Consider the following 19,825-nt stretch of genomic DNA (forward strand, 5'->3'; position numbering starts at 1 on the left):
GAAGGTTTAGACACATACATTGTATAATGACTGTGACATATTTTTGTACAATGAAAAGTATTTTTAAGGTTATGAAGGGCAACATAAGAGAGAAATTTGATTTGAAATTTGTTTGGTGAGGTAACCTGGCGAAACCTCTCAGCTATCAAACTGTCAGAGATCTTTGAGAAGGATAAGATTTTACTTGAGTTACTAATTAAAAAATGACAGAGAACTTACTTGGTTGGCACCCAGAGGTACTCTTTTTTTGGGTCCTCCATGGTCACTGAAGGTTGCACTTGACCTTTGCTGTTTAGCACAAGGTCTTCCAGGCTCCAGAACACCCTGTGGGCTAAGAAATCTGTAGGAAGACAGGCCTACCTTGACCTGAGCAGTTAGGCTGTCAATTCCAGCGATTCTATCCATGTCTGGAGGTCTTTAGTTTAGATGAAAGGCAGTTTTGGCCAATGGTCAGCGCTCGGCAGTCAAAGCAAACTGCAGAAGGATGTTGTTCTGTAACCGTTTGTCTTCTGTCTTCTTTGGAGGAAATAGAGTGCTTGCTAGGAGCCAACCTGTCTCTTTTTGTTATGAAAAGTTTTTTAATAATTAAATATTTAAATATCACGTTCCCTAGATCTCTTATCAGTTGAGGGCTGTTTATCAGATATAACTACAGCATAGACTCTGCCTGGAGAGCTGGGTCTGAGCTTGACTGAACTGGCTCTCAACTTAACAGGTAAGATTTACACTTGTAAAAGGACAGAAAGAAGAAAAAACTACTGGTAATATAAGGTTAACGACAGAACTGACAATAGTAGAGAACAGCTTAATATATTTTAAATGAGGGTCGAATTAAATATAAGGCATTTTGTGAGAGAATTAAAAGTACATACCAGTTTAAGGCATGAGACTTACTGATCTTGTAGTCTGAAATGAGATGTAATGAACAATTATTACATACAGAGAGAGTGAACAGGGATTGAACAAAGTGGATGCTCTTGATGGGCCCTACCAAAGGCATGCCACTGCGTAAAACACATGTAACAGAGTCAACAAGAGGATTTTAGTGAAAACTGGGGGACAAGGCAGGGTATACTTCAGTAAAGATGGGAGAATTTGGTCACCTGACCTGGCTCTTAGTTAAGATGGCAGTAAGGTCACCCATGCAATAAAGTTAACACTAGGGAACCAGACAGGTAATACCTCAGTAAAGATGGAGGAACTTGGTCACCTGACTTGGCCCTCAGTCTAGATGGTGTCAAAATCACCTGACCCCAATCAAAATGGTGGCAGCCACATGTTGTATGGAAAAGCCACTCAATTAAGAGTGGTGAAGTCACTTGACCTCAGTTAAGATGGTGGTGAGGTCACCTGACCTCAGTCAAAATGGCAGCAGTCACATGCTGCATGAAAAAGCTGCTCAGGTAGGATGGAAGTGAGTCACCTGACTTTAGTTAAGATGGTGGTAAAGTCACATGACCTCAATCAAAATGGCAGCAGTCACACGTTGTATGAAAAAAAGCCGTAATTTTTGAGCTGTAGGGGTTTTAAGCTCAATAAGAGAAGGAAAAGCCACAAATTTTGAGCTGCAGGGAATCTAAGCTTAATAACAAGAGAGACCTAGAAGCATGATCCTCCCTGTCACTGAGCCGCCATGCCACAAGCCACGGTGGGAAGCAAAATGCTGGGATTGAATAAACGGGACCATGCTATGGTTGGAATTGAAAAAAGCCAGGGGACAGACATGGATGGTTGCTATTCACAGCTGAAATTGTGAAAACCCGTGAAACCGCAACTACAAGGCCTATAACGGGGACGTCTGCCTGTATAGGTGGGGTGTAAATCGGTGCGAACACCCAGGACTCATGAGCCGGGCATCTCCTAACTCCGGGTGGGGTGCTATGGCCTGGCTGGATCTGGTCAGGGTAACTCAGAAGCCAGAGAGGCCAAAGGTCTCTCTGAGCGGCCTTTTACAGCGAGGGAGAAAAAAGAAAAGAAAAGAAATGGAAAAAAAGAGAGAAAGAAGGATCTGAGAGACCCTGGGTCCTCAGTCATGGGTGGATTGGCCCTGGGCCATTCCAAACACAATTTAAGCTGAGGGAAGCAACCATAGCAGAATGGGGGAAACTTACCAATGGAAGCAGGTGGTGGGAGTAGGAAAAAACTTGGTTCAGGATCCCAATCTCTGGAGAGGAACTGGAGTGGGAGAGTCTGTCTGAGTCACGGCCTCAATTTTATGATTTTTTTTAAAAATGCTGCAAGATCCCCGGTGGCAGTAGGCATCAGAAATGCTGTAGGTCCCAAATGGTGGTAGCGGGCCATGTGGTGGCAGACAGTGGGCCCTGGGAGCAGCCAGCCCCAGGCAGAGACGGCTGCCAGTCCCCGAGTGGTGGCTGTTCCCAGGCAGGGAGACACATGGCAGGTGGGCAGGAGACATGGATAGACATGACATGCAGAGTGAGGTTGAATATTTATTCAGGGGGTTATGGAGGGGAAAGGGAGAAGGGGATCAGAGAGAGAGAGAGAAAGAGATAGAGAGAAGAGGAGAAAGAGAGAAGGGGGGAAGTGGAGAAGTGGGGAGAGAGGCAGAAGCAAAGCTGCCTCTCTGAGAGGAAGGTGGAAAAGAGAGTGAGCTCTGGCTGGAAGCTAAAGATCAACCTGCCTCAGCAGATGGGGGAGAGAGTGAGCGTGACTTGTCTCTTAAAGAGACAGAACAACCATTACAAAGAGAATTGTAATTTGTTAAGTTGTGTTATGGTATTGACCTGTTAAATCTTGTTATGGTATTGGCTTGTTAATGCTTTAGTTCATTTTGAGATATTAATAATTAGAAAATTATCAGAACTTGTTTAAGAAAAGTTTGACACTAGTAATCTTCACTGTAAGATGTTAATGATTAGAAAATGTTTAGGAGGGGGAGTGGGAGGGTGTTGGGAGGAGGGGTGGAAATGGAAACTTTTATAAATTAATAAACTTTTATAAAAAAAAAGAAAATGTTTAGGAGTTGCCTAAGAAAAGTTTGACACTAGAAATGAATTCTTGAATTTTATATGTTTGATTTAAAATTTGATACAGCTGAATACTCTAGACCAATTCACAAGTGGGCGTTCCCAACCCTGGTGAGCTTCCATTCCTTTAGTAAGGAAATATATTAGCCACTGAAGTATGCATAGTACAAAGTATTATCTGCTTGTTTACCATTAGCTAATTGCTAATGAACTCTCTTGACAGAAATCTGGCTTGAAGAAGGAGAGTCCAGTACTTTCTCCCTTAACCTTTTTTTTTTTTTTTTTTTTTTTTTTTTTTTTTTTTTTTTTTTTACAGAGGTAGGCAGTCAAGGACGGGATTTGATCCTTCCCACCCCCTGGCACCTTAGATATGGACTTGCATAAATTAAGGTGCATGTTCTGAAGATGCATAAAACTGGGAAACAGAGAAGTGTTAATCCTAAAGCAGGTGCGATCATCTGTCCTGTTGCAGAAGCATAGGCTTTATTAAAATTAATAAAAAGGGAGGAATTGTAGAGGCCCAAAGAGGCCAAAGGTCAGAGAGCTTAAGACTTGTTTTTGGTTCATTCAAGGTTACTGTGCTTCTAACTCAAACAAAGGACCCACCTAGTTGTAAACCAGAGTTCTGCTCTCTCAAGGCTATTGTCAACAGGTATGGATAGTTGTCAGACCTGGTGCTTCTGAAATAGGGAAGTAGTTGGTTCCTACCTAAAACAAAAGTCTAAGGATCCAATTAAGTTCCAGTATCCTTTATGGAAATAACTTGGAATTCCACCCAGGGAGTGGCTTGCCTATAGAGTGTTAGGTCTAGGGCATGAGTCTAGGGAATGAGTGATGAATGGACCCCATGACTTTCAATTTGTGTGTTAATGCAGTCCTTTTGTTCTACTCCTACCTTTTGAAATCAGGGGTATACTAACCAGTTGGAAAATAAAACATGGTGAATTTTTCAGAACTCACTGAAATTCCCTTCCGATACTATCCTATGTGTTTCTGCATTTTATTACTTTTGTTTGTGTCTTTGTACTCTTTATTATATTTCTAAATTCCCACACCTCCACTCTGGAAGAAAGGTAATTCTGTTGAGACTGACCCCCAACAAAGAGTCTGTAGGTCAGGTTAGCCTTGAACTCACAAAGATCTGCCTGCCTCTGCCTCCCAAGTGCTGGGATTAATGGGATATGCCACCACTGCCTGACTATTATGATTATGACTATTATTATTAAAAACAAAATCCAGCCAGATGGTAGTGGCATGTGTCTTTAATCCCAGCACTTTGAAGGCAGGGGCAAGTGGATCTTTGAGTTTGAGGCCAGCATGGTCTAAAAAGAGAGTTCTAGGACAGAAAAAACTTGTCTTAAAGAACTGAAAAGAAAAAAAAAATTGCCTTTGAAGTGATTTTTTTTTGTTATTTACCCCCTCTCACACACACCTGATTAATTATAATTTCTTATTTTCACTAACCAAAAAGTTTGGTCAATTTTAGAATACCTTAAAAATAGACCAGGTCTAAATTCTTTTTTCATTATTTAGGAAGCTCAGTTTACTTTCCAGATATCATGTTACCTATGCTTTAACTGATATCAGGTGACTTGGCCACCATCTTGGCTGAGAGCCAGGTCAGGTGACCAAGTTCCACCATCTTTACTGAGGTATTCCCTTCCTGGTTCCCCAGAGTTAACTCTGTTACATGGGTGACCTTATCACCATCTTAATTGAGGTCATGTGACTTCACCACCATCTTAAGTGAGAACCAGGTCAGGTGACCAAGTCCCATCATCTTTACTGAGGTATACCCTGCCTAGTCCTCTAGTTTACTTAAGCTTTTGTCTCTAAATTCCTCTTGTTGACTCTGTTGCATGTGTGTTTTGTGCAGTGGCATGCCTTTGGTAGGGCCCACCAAGGGCACCCACTTCACCCAATTCCTGTTCACTCTGTGTGTGTGTGTGTTCATACATGTAACTTAAATAACCTATGTTTACTGTTAAATGTTACAATTGTCTGCTCATTGTATTTCATCCCAGACTACAAAGCAGTAAATTTCATGTTTAAATTAGTATGTACTTTTAAGTCTCCTAAAACATTATGGTATATTTAATCTAACCCTGACTTAAAATGTATTAAGCTGTTCTCTACTATTGTCAATTCTGCCGTTAGCCTTCTATTGCAAGCAATCTTTTCTTCTTTCTGTCTTTTTGTGAGTGTAAATCTTACCTGTTAAGTTGAGAGCCAGTAGAGTCAAGCTTGGACCCAACTCTCTAGGCAGATTCTATACTGTAACTGTACCTGATAAATAGCCCTCAACCGCTCAGAGATCTGGGGAATATGGCATTTAAATATTTAATTATTAATAGAGACTTTTCATAACAGAAAGAGACAGGTTGGCTACTAGCACTCTATTTCCTCCAAAGTAGACAGAAGACAAATGGACACAGAACAATGTCCATCCGCAATTCACTTCAACTGTCAAGCTCTGACCACTGAGAAAAACTGCTTTTTATCTAAACTAAAGATCACCAGACAGTGGACAGAATCACTGGAATTGACAGCCTACCTGCTCAGGTCAAGGTAGGCTTGTCTTCCTACAGATTTTTTAGCCCACAGAATCTTCTGGAGCCTGGCAGGCCCTGTGCTAAACAGCAAAAGAAAAATACAACCCTCAGTGACCATGGAAGTCCCTGAAGAGTAGCCCTAGGTGTCAACCAAGTAAGTTCTGTGTTGTTTTTAAATCAGTAACTCAAGTAAAATTTTATCCTTCTCAAGATCTCTGATGCAGTTTGACAGCTGAGATGTTTTGTCAGTTTAAAAGGACAACCTCAAACAAATTTAACAAAATACAAATACACGTCATTAAGCTGTTTACCTGTAAGTTATAAAGGTGTGAGGACAAGTACACCTTATCAAATTTCTCTCTCATACTGTCTTTCATAGTCTTTAAAATATTTTTCACTGTGCACAAACATCTGTCAAAGTCATTCTGAGATAAATATGCTAAAATTTATGTTTTCACAAACCCCAAAAATTCTTATGAATTCCAGAAAGCTGAATTGAAGGATCCACCTTAAACAGGTCAGATACATCCCCTCAATTTCCTGGTCCTAAAAATTTTTTTCCTAAACTTCACTTTGTCCTCTGTTCTACCCATACCTTAAACAGATCTATGAAACACCAGACATTTCCATACCAAACACTAGACAGAAACAAACAGACCAGCTATACAGGGATTGAAGATGGAAGTCACAAAATACTCCCACACCAGTTCAGGAATATGAATAATAAAAGAGTTATTTATTTAAGGGAAAACTTACAGATCACTGTCCTAGAAAACAGTCCTCTGTGCCAACAAGAGCAGAGTTTAGCAGCCAGAAGCAAGAGAGAGAGAGAGCACATGCTTTAGAGCTGCTTTTTACAGTATCAGAGACCACACCCAAGTGGGCTGGTATCTTAAAGGTTCTTAACTGAAGGGGCAGAATATGCTCCCACAGCACCTTCCCCTTTTGTTCAAATAATAAAGTTCCAAACTCAATCCAACACTATATACACTAGGAACAGATATCAAGTATAATTAGAATTACATGCAGCATAAACAATATTAGGCAAGGAATGTATGCAAAATGTTTTAATAAACATTCTATCCTAAAGAGTCTAAGTCTTGTATAGGAAATGGCTTGACTAGATCATAAGAGTGCAGTAACTACGACTATCTAATCTTCAACCCCATTGAAGGCTCGAGAAAGGAGATAATATTACTTGAGCAAGCAGGAAGTACAATTAAGCAGCTTCCAAGGTGAGCAATATATAACGAAGACAATTAGCTACCTGAGCAAACACCTAAAGTCTCATTTTGCAACGTTGAAGCAACCAGCTTTGGCTAGGGCCTGGTAGTGTAACTGACAGACCATTTTCAGAGGCAGGACATTTTACCCTGTCTTGGCAAGATTTGACAGTTTCCTTCTTTTTGTTCTGCTTATCCATTTCCAGAAACCATATACGATGTCAGTGGTTGAGGCATGGGCAAATTCTTGCCCAAAGGTCAGTTTTGCCAAGAAGAAAACAATCTCCAAATAGAATGTCTTCAGTGCTCAACATTCTCTCCGGAATAGATTGGTGCTGGCAGGAGCAATCATGTCTCATGTCAACAGAACCCTAAGTTATTTAAATGCCATGTTCTACAGACCTTGAAGTGGTTGAATATTACCTATTTAGACAGAATACAATCTGTATGTATCTAAAGAACCTAATTTATCCGACTGTATATACAACAAACATGAACAACTATTGACCTATAATATTTAATACCTGTATAACTTAAAGAATAAAACTTCATGTCAAAATATTAAATAATCTGTAAACAAATGTGCAACAAATGAGGACAATGACCTCAAAATGTAAACAATCTATAAGTATTTTGATCAGAGGTAAGAGTAATATATAATGCAATATAAAAATATATCTGTTGGCCCCTTAATATTGGACTTCAGCCTCCTGAATCATGAGAAATAAATAAATTTCTCTTCTTTCTAAAGTAAAAAAAAAGAAGAAAATATATCCTAAAAGTTGTATCAATAACAAAATGTTCTAAACAGAGGTAGAAACATGCATATATACAGTCTGACAGGATAACTTTGCATAGGTGTCCAAATAATGTAAACAAAAACAACAAATAAAATTTGAACTTGTCTCAATATACAAAAACTATACCAATGTAAATTATCCGTAAATAATAACTCACAAGTATTCATTATATTACCCACTATTATTATTCCTTTTTTAAAACAGACTTAATTCACTTTTATTTTTGTTGTATAAAAACCACTATGTGGTGACCACAGCTGGAACCTGGGTCCTCTGAACAGAGACTCTGGTGTGGGTTTTCATAAAATGCTCAGTGAATTCCTGATAAGAAGACTTGGTGAGAGCACAGTCTCTTTCCAGAGGTCGGGGGTCAGGTAGCTGTTGGTCTTAGAGATGGCATCAAAGGTGGCCTTGTCAAAGTTGCCCAGGGTGGCAGTGCAGCCCCTGACTGATGTGTAGCAGTCTTCAATACAGGCCATCATCAGTAGCTTCCTGGGCACAGGAGCAGAGACTATGCCAGTGCCTCTGGTGGCAGGAATGAGACGCACCAGCACAGAACCACAGCGGCCTGTCACTTTGCATGGAACAGTGTGAGGTTTGCCAATCTTGTTCCGCCAGTTGCCTCTCTGCACAGAAAAATGGAAAGCTTGGCCAAGATGGCCCCTCAGATAACAGTGGCTAGCTCCTTGGAGCACGTAACACCGAGACCAACATGACCGTTATAGTCCCCAATAGCTACGAAAGCCTTGAACCTGGTCCGCTGGCCTGCCCTAGTCTGCTTCTGCACGGGCATGATCTTCAGAACCTCAACCTTTAGGGATGCTCCCAGAGAAAAGTCAATAATCTCGGACTCTTTAATGGGCAGGGAGAACAGGTAGATCTCCTCTAGGGACTTGATTTTCATGTCCTTAACCAAACGGCCCAGCTTGGTGATGGGAATCCACTCCTTGTCTATACAGCTTTACCTCCGTGAGCCCTGCGGCCTTGCCCTCGGCCTCAGCCTTGACTGAAGCCCCTAAGATGGCTGCCGAATTCTCCACAAAAGCCACCACTGTCTCATAATCCTGGGCCCCTGGGCCCTCCTGGCCCTCCTGGCCCTCCTGCTGCATCAGCATTATCTGCCAAATGACTGTGGGACCAAATGGGACAGAAACCTCTGTCAACAAATGGTGCCCAACATCTGGACAACTGCATTCACAGAAAGCCTGAGAGAGCTTGGGAAGTAATTCTTGACAGAAGAAGATAGAGTTAAGCAGGTCTTATTGATAGAAACAATTTCTCAGGTAGGCTCTGTTTGCTAGAGGCAAATGCATTTCATTTAAGAGAAGCTTCCTGACTCAGCTTTAGCTGCAAAAACTTTGTTGTCCTTTTAAGAGGTTCTGCCACAAAACACTTAAATGGTATTTATGAATACCCTACAGCATGCTTCTTGGTGGCAGCAACGACCTTGAAATGCCATAAAGTTGTAGCAATAAACATGACTCTGGCCACTACCTCCACCATGAGGCTAGACTCTCAGAAAGCTAAAGACTAGGCTGGATCTAGCTGTCAAAGCCGCTGCTTTAATCCTAGCAAATTAAAGACTCACGTGGTCAGAAAAAAAGAGATATACAGTAAAGATAGATTCAGATGAATAAAACCTCTAAATGATTGACAGTGTGTTTATAAATATATGTAGGCTTGGGAAAGAAAAAAAAATGGATAAAGTCCTTAAAAGAAAAAAAAAAAGAAAGTAGTTGGGTGTGGTGGCACAGACCTTTAATCCCAACACTTAGGAGGCAGACACAGACAGATCTCTGAGTTCAAGGTGTGGTAGCATACACCTTTAACCCCAGTGCTTTGGAGGCAGAGGTAGGCGGATCTCTGTGAGTTCAGGCACAGCCTGGTCTACAGAGTGAGTTCCAGTACAAAGAAACACAGAGAAACCCTGTATCAAAAAGCCAAAAATTAAAAATAAAAATAAAAGAAATAGAGTTTAAAATAAAGCCACATAGAGATGGAAAACACGCAGAGAATTTGGATACTATATATTATTATGTTCTCTTTGAATTGTTTGAATGCTGAAAAAGAAGCAAAGGCAGTTAAAAGATATTTGTTTATAAATGTTGCTGAATTAATCCAAGATAGGTATTTTGAAAATACCTTGACTTCAAAATTGAAGTAAAAGGTTTGGAGAAGAGATTTTGCTTTTTTTTTTTTTTTTTAAAGTTGTCAACTTGACTCCATTTAATCCAGATCTCTTAGGCAGAAAAAACAACTTTCAACCAGATCTTTTGAGCAGGGGAAAAGACACTTCTTTAATCTGAATCTTGAGGCAGCAAGACATACCTTTGGTCCATATCTATTCTGGGCCATGCCTTCTGCTGGAAGGAGAGAGCTTGTGTTCTTAGCGGGTTTGCTTTCACTTCACTGGTGAGTCTGTTACTTCACTGACCTCAGAAGCTACTTCTTCAGGATTCCAGTATACACTGAATATCAGGTAAGACATTCAGTCTTGGGAATTGATCAACTACTGGGTTCTTAGACTTTCTGTTCATAGCCGGCCGTTGCTGGATTAGCTGTCAGTCATTCTAATATATCCTCTTTCTTTTTTTTAAAATACATATTTATTGATATTTATTGAGCTCTACATTTTTCTCTGTTCCCCTCTTTGCCTCTCCTCTCCGTACTTCAATCCTCCCCCAAGGTCCCCATGCTCCCAATTTACTCAGGAGATCTTGTTTTTTCCACTTTCTACTTCCCATGTAAATTAGATCCATGTATGTCTCTCTTACTGTCCTCATTGTTTTCTAGGTTCTCTGGGATTGTGGTTTGTAGGCTTGTTTTCTTTATGTTTAAAAACCACCTATGAGTGAGTACATGTGATAATTGTCTTTTTGTGTCTGGGTTATCTCACTCAAAATAATGTTTTCTAGCTCCATTCATTTGCCTGCAAAATTCAAGCTGTCATTTTTTTCTGCTGTGTAGTACTCCATTGTGTAAATGTACCACATTTTCCTTATCCATTTTTCAGTCAAGGGGAATTTAGGTTGCTTCCAGGTTCTGGCTATGACCAACAATGCTGTTATGAACATAGTTGAGCACATGTCCTTGTGGCACAATTGAGAATCCTTTGGATATATACCTAAAAGTGGTATTGCTGGGTAGTGAGAAAGGTTGTTTCCTAATTTTCTGAGAAATCACCACACTGACATCCAAAGGGGTTGTACCAGCTTGCATTCCCACCATCTATGCAGAAGTGTTCCCTTTCCCCCACAACCTCTCCTGCATAAGTTGTCATCAGTGATTTTAATCTTGGCCATTCTTACAGGTTTAAGATGGAATCTCAGAGTTGTTTTGATTTGCATTTCTCTGATGAATAAGGATGTTGGGCATTTCCTTAAGTGTCTTTCAGCCATTTTAGATTCCTCTGTTGAGAGTTCTCTGTTTAGGTCTGTACTCCATTTTTTTTATTGGGTTATGTGATCTTTTGGTGTCCAATTTCTTGAGTTCTTTGTTATATGTTGGAGATCAGACCTGTGTCTGATGTGGGGTTAGTGAAGATCTTTACTCATTCTGTAGGCTGTCATTTCATCTTGTTGACCATGTCCTTTGCTTTACAGAAGCTTTTCAGTTTCAGGAGGTCCCATTTATTAATTGTTTCTCTCAGTGTCTGTGCTACTGTGGTTATGTTTAGGAAGTGGTTCCCTGTGCCAATGTGTTCAAGTGTACTTCCCACTTTCTCTTCTATAAAGTTCAGTGTAGCTGGCTTTATGTTGAGGTCTTTGATCCATTTGGATTTGAGTTTTGTGCATGGTGATAGATATGGGTCTATTTTTATTCTTCTATATGTTGATATCCAGTTATGCTAGCACTTGCTAACTATGCTTTTTTTCTTCCATTTGATATTTTTTGTTTCTTCATCAAAGATCAGGTGTTCGAAGGTGTGTGAATTTATATCCTGGTCTTCTATTGGGTTCCATTGGTCCTCCTGTCTATTCTTATGCCAATACCAGGCTGTTTTCAGACTGTAGCTCTGTAGTAGAGTTTGAAGTCAGGAATTGTGATGCCTCCAGAAGTTCTTTTATTGTTGACTCTGGATCTGGTTGCTAGTTCAATCCTGATTGGCCTGTGTCCTGGGGACTGGGTTCGCTCCTGGCTTCTGCTCCTGGTGGAGCTTGTTCTCTCTGTGTCCTGTTTTCAGTACTGTAGCTCTGTAGTAGAGTTTGAAGTCAGGGATTGTGATGTCTCCAGAAGTTCTTTTATTGTTCAGGATTGTTTTGGCTATCCTGGGCTTTTTGCTTTTCCATATGAAATTGAGTACCATTCCTTCAAGGTCGTTGAAGAATTTTGCTAGGATTTTGATGGGTATTGTGTTGAATCTGTAGATTGCTTTTGGTAAGATTGCCATTTTTACTATGTTAATTCTGCCTATCCAAGAGCATGGGAAATGCTTCTACTTTCTGGTGTCTTCTTAAATTTCTTTCTTCAAAGATTTAAAGTTCTTGTCATGCTTGTTTGGTTAGAGTTACTTTGAAATATTTTATGCTATTTGTGGCTATTGTGAAGGGTGCTGATTCTCTGATTTCTTCCCCAGCCCTTTTATCATCTGTGTACAGAAGGTCCACTGACTTTTTAAAGTTAATCTTGTATTCTGCTACCTTGCACCCATTTTCAGTTCACCCTCACCATCAATTTCTTACCTGCTGGCCAGGCTTCTAAGGGTGATCCCTCAGGGGTCCCCTACTTTTTGATCTCACTGATGGGCTTCCAACTGTAATGCCTACATTACTCTTGGTACAGTTTGTGCCCCACTGTACCATTTGTGAGTCGGGTAAGGACCTGGAGATTGAAAGAACACACAAGAGACTTGTGTCATTCTAAAGGAGATCAGCCAAATGCCATTTATTCAAGTTTAGGAAAAACCTTATATCCCTAGCTGTTGCACAATGGAATTCCCCCCAGGCAGGTGGGAAATTACCATTCCCAAGGTGGAGTAAACAATGTTTTGTAGCTAATCCTAGGCGGGACCGAGGGAGTCGGGAAATCTGGGAAATGCAACAAAATGTCTGTCCAGAAATTGTCCTCAAGATGAACCCCAGGAGGAGGGGTAGACCTGGGTCCTACAAGAACTATTCTTTGGCCATTGTAAGGGAAATCTGCTCACACTGATTCTGCTCTCAGCAGCAGTTTCTTATCAAATGGCCATTTCTTGCTTTTTACTTTTTTTAAGCAGTCAGTCCAAGACATATTCATCAAATTTAAAAGATTGCCCAGACAGAATCTCTCTCTTGTTGCAGCAGATAATCGATTAGTTCTGAAGGCAGCTGAATGACAAAGGGTTGACAAGCAGCTCAGCTACAGTGTACTGATGTTCAACAGAGAAAGAACAAGTCATGTGGGGCAAAACAGACCCCTTTGTCAGGACATTGACTCCCGACTGAAATATTCCACTGAGATTGTAATGGTCTATCGTGTCCCTTTAAGAGACAAGTCTTCCCCCGACTGAGGCAGGCAGAGCTTTCTTCCTGTTTTCAACCCCAGTCTTTCCTTTCCTTTTCCCCACTTCTCTCCTCTGTCTCTCTGTCTCTGTCTGTCTCTCTCTCTCCCCCTCTCTCTGCTCTTCTACCCTTTCTCCCTTTCCCTCCATAACCCACTAAATAAAATACCCATTTCCTCTGTATGATGTGCCCACCTGTCTTGGTCTCTCACCCACCATGGGCTCTGTGTCTAGGTCCCATGGGCCACTCGCTGCCCCTCTTGGCCCACAGTCTACTCTGGGATCTGCAGCGGTTTAGTTTTACCATAACAGAGATACCCTTACCTTGTTTACAGCACTGTATTTCAATTGATGGACATTTTCTTTTAGGATTAAAAGCCAATACAAAATGTTATCAATAATAGCCACAATGGACTGGGGTTGTTGCTTGGTGGATTTTATAGCTGACACATGGAACTCCCTCAATACCTGCAAAAATGACTGAAAGCACAAAGTGTTCAGGGATGTGGCGCAGTGGTAGGGCTCTTGTATACATTCCAGTACAGGAGAAAGACAAAAGCCTTGTGCACAAATTAGTCACAGATAATTTGTTCAGAGCCATTGGTCATTAAATTAACTGGAATTGGACATTTTAACAAGTCATGTGCTACTAAATGGAATTATTCCATAAAACACACTATTAAAAGAACTGATTCTGAGCATGAGAATAATACTAAGGGGGCTAGTAGAATGGCTCAGTGGTTAAGAGCACCACTCTGTTCTTCCAGAGGACCCAGGTTCAATTCCCAGTACCCATATGGAAGCTCACAACTGTCTGTAATTCTAGTTCCAGTTAATCTGGCACCTTTATACCACATGAAAATAAAGTTAAATATTTTTAAAAATAATATTAAATCATCTCTGATCTTGTTATCAGCCAGGGCTAGCACTAGGCACTTGTATAATTTTTACAACAAATACAGAATGGTATGTCCATACACTTTATCTCTAGATCACAAAGTGTGCAGAATATTGATAACCACTGTATTTGACCTGATATCTATGTTGGTTTTATAGGGGCAAAGGGCATAGTTATATCTACAGACAAAACAAAAAATACAAGGACACTGCAAAATAGAATTAGGAAATTGGAGGGAAGAGGAAATAGATTAAAAACGATAGTGATAGATTGATTGCTTTGTCGGACCCTGCGAGAAAGATGCGAACAAGGCTGGTCTCTGCTGTTAGTTCAGAGAAAGGCCCTGTCTGAGGGCATGATTTCTGTAAAAGGGTTTAATTCAAGAGTCAGGCAGGCAGCGGAGGGGAGCGTCAGCACTAAACCCGAATAAACCCGTGTCCTGGAGAAAGAGTCTAATCTGTGGTCTGAGGTGTGGGGAAAGGCGATTGGAGGGAAGGGACGCCGAAGTAATTGGCAGTCTGTGCCTGCGGTGGTCTGTGGGTGCGTAGGCGAATTTCAGGGCTCTTCGTAGGTCGCCGGTTCAGAAAATGGCTGCATTAGCGTGACCTCGGGTGGGTTTTGGGTCCTCTTACGTCAAAAGTACGATCACGCCCGTTAGACATTTTCTGCTGCTCCTGGGTAAGGGGAGGGGGTGTGCGGTTTCAACCGGTTTGAGCCAGACAAGGCTTTTTCCTCATAATTCAAAAAAAAAAAAAAAGCAGCTTAAAACAATCGTTGCCAAGGTGACCAAGCATCAGAGGCCTTCCCTCCCCCGCCCTCTCTCTAAGGCTAGCAGGGGTCCATTCAGTTTTTTCTCTGCTGAATTTCAAAAGAAAGGACGTGCTCTTTGATTTTTAAATTTCAATTTGGAAAAGAAAACCGCTCTAACCTCTACAAGAGAAAACATTGCTAATTTCATTACGGGCATTTAGTTACTATAGGATAAGTCACTTTTCTTTTTATATTCAGAATATTGTTTCACTCCTAGCAGCAGATTAGAGATTTGTCCCCCCCCCCCAAAACCTAGAGTTTTCCAATTCTCTTCAGATACTGGTTGTAGTACAAGAATTAACTAAATTCTTGCCCTGCCGACCTGAGAAGTACAGATCTCTACAGATTCTGGGCTCAGTCCCCCAAGTGCCCCTTTCCCAACCCCCCTCTTCAGACGCCAGCCACAGTAGTTACCTGTGCATGTGACCGGGTTATAAATCAGAGAGGTTTCCATGACTACCCCTCAGGTTCTATGGTTTACTAAAATAGCTTGGAGTAATCAGAAAACAGTTTCCTTACGAGATTATAGGTTTATTACAGAGGATGGAAGTTAAAAACAAGAGGCTGGAGGAGCAGTTAGGTGAAACATAGTCACTTTTCACCTGTTCCCCAGCTTTGAAGTTCTGGGGTCTGTATGCGTGCATGGCCACGAACCCCTTACCATCATTAATTAGAACACCCTCCAGACCCTCACGATCTCCTGCCGTGGGGAACTGGTGTGTAGAGATTGTGGACAAGATTCGTTAATAGTGAGGCAAAGTTGAGCCTCGAGGCACGAAAGCGGCCTCGGTTCAGGGAGAGGCGGCGGGTTTGACTGCTGGAAGCCCGGGTGCTGGGCATGGGTTCTGGAGGCGGCCCCGGCTGCACCTGGAGCCGTGGGGTGCGCAGCGTGGCCGGGGCGGGAGCGTGCCCACTGGAGACCGGATGGCGGTCGGACCCGGTGTCCTGAGCCGAGCATACCACCCTCCGGGTGCCGATCGTTAGCCTGCTGATCCGAAGCTCGGTCGTGGAGTCAGGCGCCGAGCTGTGGAGTCAGACACCAGGCGCCCAGCAGCCTCAGACCCGTCGGACTTCAGCAAAACACTGCCCTCGGGTCCTTCCACACAGCAACACGCTTTCAAAGCGATTGCATACTGGGCTGGTAAACGCAAAAATCCCCATTCTCCGGTGTCAACAGAAGAACCAACCAAGAGCCAACTTGACATTCCTCTTTATTGCTGGTTCGCCAATTCTATCAATTCTATCATAGGTAGATAATTCAGGGCCTGTAATTGCCGTCTAAGCACGTTATTAGCAAGGAAAACCTGAGGGAGAGAATGTGCACCATCGTTGAAGTTCAGTACTGCTCACTAAGTGAATTTTGATAAGAGAGAAAACGGGAAATTTTGCACACTGTCTTCAGTCCCAGTTTTGAGGTCAGTATGTTAGAACAGATCAGGTTTTCGTTCGGGCACCTTCCTACCACCGAGCCTTTCTGGTTTTGTCCTGTGGCATTGGGAATGGAATGCAGGGTTTATGTTGGGTTGGGGGAAACTTCCACCCAGCTACACTGCCTGATGAAATTTGTTTTGTTTTATTTTGTTTCCGTTTTAAATGCAACCAAAACAAAATGTCATCAGCTCAGCGTACCCATGACGCCTACCAATGTAACTGTCTTTCAGTGATTTCAAGGATGAATTTAGAATACCCCCTCCTCTTCTTTGCACAAGAAATCTTAGTGACCAGACTCAGAATGATAAGTTCAACATGGTTGCTGAGAAGCAGGCTTTGGGACTTAACATGTCTGTCTTACATGGTTCCTGAGGAAAATCTGTGATGAATAAACAAATACGAAAAAAGCCTTTTTTTTTAAAAAATAAACCTATAATCAAGTGATTTGTTATTAAATTTTTGCTGAGTCCCTTTTCGGTAAATATGACAGTAAAGAAAGGGAAGGATGTAACTTTACAGGTGTAGGAAATTTTCCTCTTGAACTTTGGATGTGGGACCTGTATTTGCATTTGGCTTTTGACTTACTTTGCCAGCGTATGGGGCAATGCTCCCATCCTTTCTGCAAATTGCCACACTTGATAATCTTTATAAGGTCATTTTTATTTTTCTCATATCTAGATCTTTGCAGGGTAAGTTGATTATGTATCAATATGAAAGAAAAATTGTATGGAACTGGCAAGCTGGCTTGTGGGTAAAACGCTTGTTGCGTAGGTATGAGGACCTGAGGACTTGCGTTCAGATTTCTAGATCCTGTAAAATCAGGGCGTGGTGAAGCAAACGCTAGCCCACTGCAGGGGATGATAGAGGGACAAGAGGATTCCCGAGGCTTAATGGCCAGCCGCCAGTCTAGCCAAATCAGTGATATCCTGGGAGAGAGAGAGAGAGAGAGAGAGAGAGAGAGAGAGAGAGAGAGAGAGAGAGAGAGAGGCTGTCTTAAAGCAGAAGGGAGACCTCTGGTCTCAATATGGGTCTGTGTGCATGCACGCGCGCGTACACACACACACACACACACACACATACACACACACACACGCACGCATGTGCGCACACACACAAGACAGACAGACATGACACAGACACTAGAAAAGAACACTGTTAAATAAAATGATTTTCGATATGGAAAAGCATTTTCACATCTGTGTGTCATACTATACCTGATTAAATCACATCTGGAGAGCATGATTAGAAGTGTGTTGATTAGGATCAGATCCGAATGATCCTTTGCCACCCTGGACTAAGTAACTGTCCCTAGGCAGCAGCCACTGATTGAGAGAGCATTGACGGTGTGAGCTTGCTTGTGCTGACATCTTCGACTTCTGTTTTTGTTGTTTGTTTTGATCTTGCTCTTCGGGATATTATCATCATCATTTTTGGCTGATCTCCAAACTGGGGAGCTGGGAAAACTGAGTCCTTCAGAGCTCATTGTAGAACGAGGGCTTGTAAAGCATGAGGGGTATGTTTCAGAGAAACTGGTTCTGATGGCTCGGAACCAGACTGAAGGTTCTCTGAAGCTGCAGAAAAAGGCAGGCAGATCCACGGCTTACCCAAAACTTAGTTTGCTGGGGACTTAGAAGCAAAAGTCTCTTTGTAAACTTTAGGCATTTTTAACAACCATTAATTGCAGTAAACTTAGTCATATATACCTTGAAATTTTAGCTTTTAAAACACTCTTTAACCTTTAGTTTTCTTTATCTGTCTAACAAATAATCTTTTTAAAAAGGCCTTTAGTCAGAGGTGTTCCGTGTGGTTGGCAGAAAGGCAGGTGTTTCACGGTGGGAGCAAGGGGTTTAAAAGTCAGACGACAAAGGTTAGCGGAAAGTAGCTTGAGTGGACATCATCTTTTCCATCCTGCATTGTCACACCCAGTGCCATTTAAACACTTTGGAAAGCAGGCCTGCTGGTACACACCTGTTGCACAAAACAAGGGAGGCTGAGGTGGGAGGACTGTGAAGTCGAGATCAGTGTGGACCACACCCCAAGATCTTGCCCGTTTTAGAGAACAAAACAGAACCACAACAAAACGAAAACGAGAAAAGGCCAGCAAGATGGCTCAGTGGGTATAAAGATGCTTACCAATGAACTGAGTTGATCACCAGAACCCACATGGCACAAGACCCATGGTTGTCCTCATTTCCACAAGCCTGCTGCGGTATGCACACATGCACAACTGAGAGTGTACACACAAACTCACTTGCACACTCACAGTCAAGAGCATGCGTGCTTCCATGAGCACCCCCCCCCAAAAAAATAAATGAATAAATAAATGTTGCTGGATGAGATGGCAACACCTTTAATCCCAGCACTTGGGGGGCAGAGGCAGGTGGATCTCTGTGATTTCGAGGACAACCTGGACTACTTAGTCAGTTCCTGGTCGGACAGGGTTACAGGGTTACATAAAAATACATACATACATAAAAATAAGTAAATGTTAAAAAACGAAACAAGACCAAGAAACATCGAACTTCCGGATAGTCCGGGTCTGAGTGGCAAACTGCGCACCATGCTCAGCTGTCTTCACAACTCTGACCTAAGGATGTGTGCCAGGGTTGTTGAGACAAAGAAGCCTGAAGTCACTTATAAGCTTGACTTGACTCCTACAAGGAGAATCCTGGGCTGCTGTCCTTGTTCCTAAGAGAGCACTGCCAGGTGGTGCTGGAAATTGTCCCAAGGGGAGAAAACTGGGAACTGCATAACTGCATTACTCCTGTGCACCTCTGTGCTCCTAGTCTGCAGAATTACATTGGCAAGGTCCAAGGGCTTTCGCCTTCTCATTTCATTCACCCGTTTGTTGTGTTTATTCAGAGGACGGGAGAAAACAGTTTGCTGAGTGAATAGTGGATTAGTTGTTTCTTATGACAGACAGAGCTAAAGGATGGAACCTGGGAAGGGACAAGGGTAAGTGCTGTGCAGGGTAACCCATGCCCCCACATGAGGTTGGGATCTCCTGTGATCTAGGGGTTTCTGTTAACTTTCTACCCTTGTAACCTGTTAGGGCTAGGTACCCTAGTTATACTGCTGTGCTGACTCCCTGTCTCAATGAAGCCTGGTGGTAGAATATGTGACAGTTCCCTCCCCTCAAAGCCTTTGGGGTATTGGTTTCCCATAGACCTCCAGCTGTTGTGTTGGAACTCTTTGGAGAATGACATGATCCAACTTTGTGTTTGGGTTATATCCCAGTCAGCTTGTCTTGGGACTCTCCAGGTGTTCCACACCCTAGTGTTCATCTTGAACTCTTTCGGTGGCGGGGGGGGGGGGGGGGAACTACTCCTGTTTTGTCTTGAAATGCTTGTGGCACTGAAATCAACATCCTGTTGAATGCTGTATGTAGGGAATGTGTTACAGTTACAGAGCTGTGGAAGCATTCCGGTTCATCGGGAAGCCAGGTTTTACTTGGAGCCGCACTAGAGCAACTCTGGAGGGGTGGAGACTCCAGAAGACAGCTCTGGAGGGGTAGTGTTACCTCCAGGTTAATTATCATCAGAAAGGAATTCCAGCCTGGTCTACAAGCGCTAGTTCCAGGACCGCTAGGACTGTTACACAGGGAAACCTTGTCTCAAACAAAACAAAACAAAACAAAACAAAACA

General features: G+C 42.2%; 1 pseudogene; it reads right to left on the reverse strand.

The window, feature by feature from the left end:
- Positions 1–7,800: 7,800 nt before the first annotated feature.
- LOC146896199 (small ribosomal subunit protein uS5 pseudogene) lies at positions 7,801–8,471 on the reverse strand (annotated as a pseudogene).
- Positions 8,472–19,825: the final 11,354 nt, after the last annotated feature.

This window comes from Myodes glareolus, chromosome 1, assembly GCF_982192425.1.
Source record: "Myodes glareolus chromosome 1, mMyoGla1.1, whole genome shotgun sequence".
In the NCBI taxonomy this organism is placed as follows: Eukaryota; Metazoa; Chordata; class Mammalia; order Rodentia; family Cricetidae; genus Myodes; species Myodes glareolus.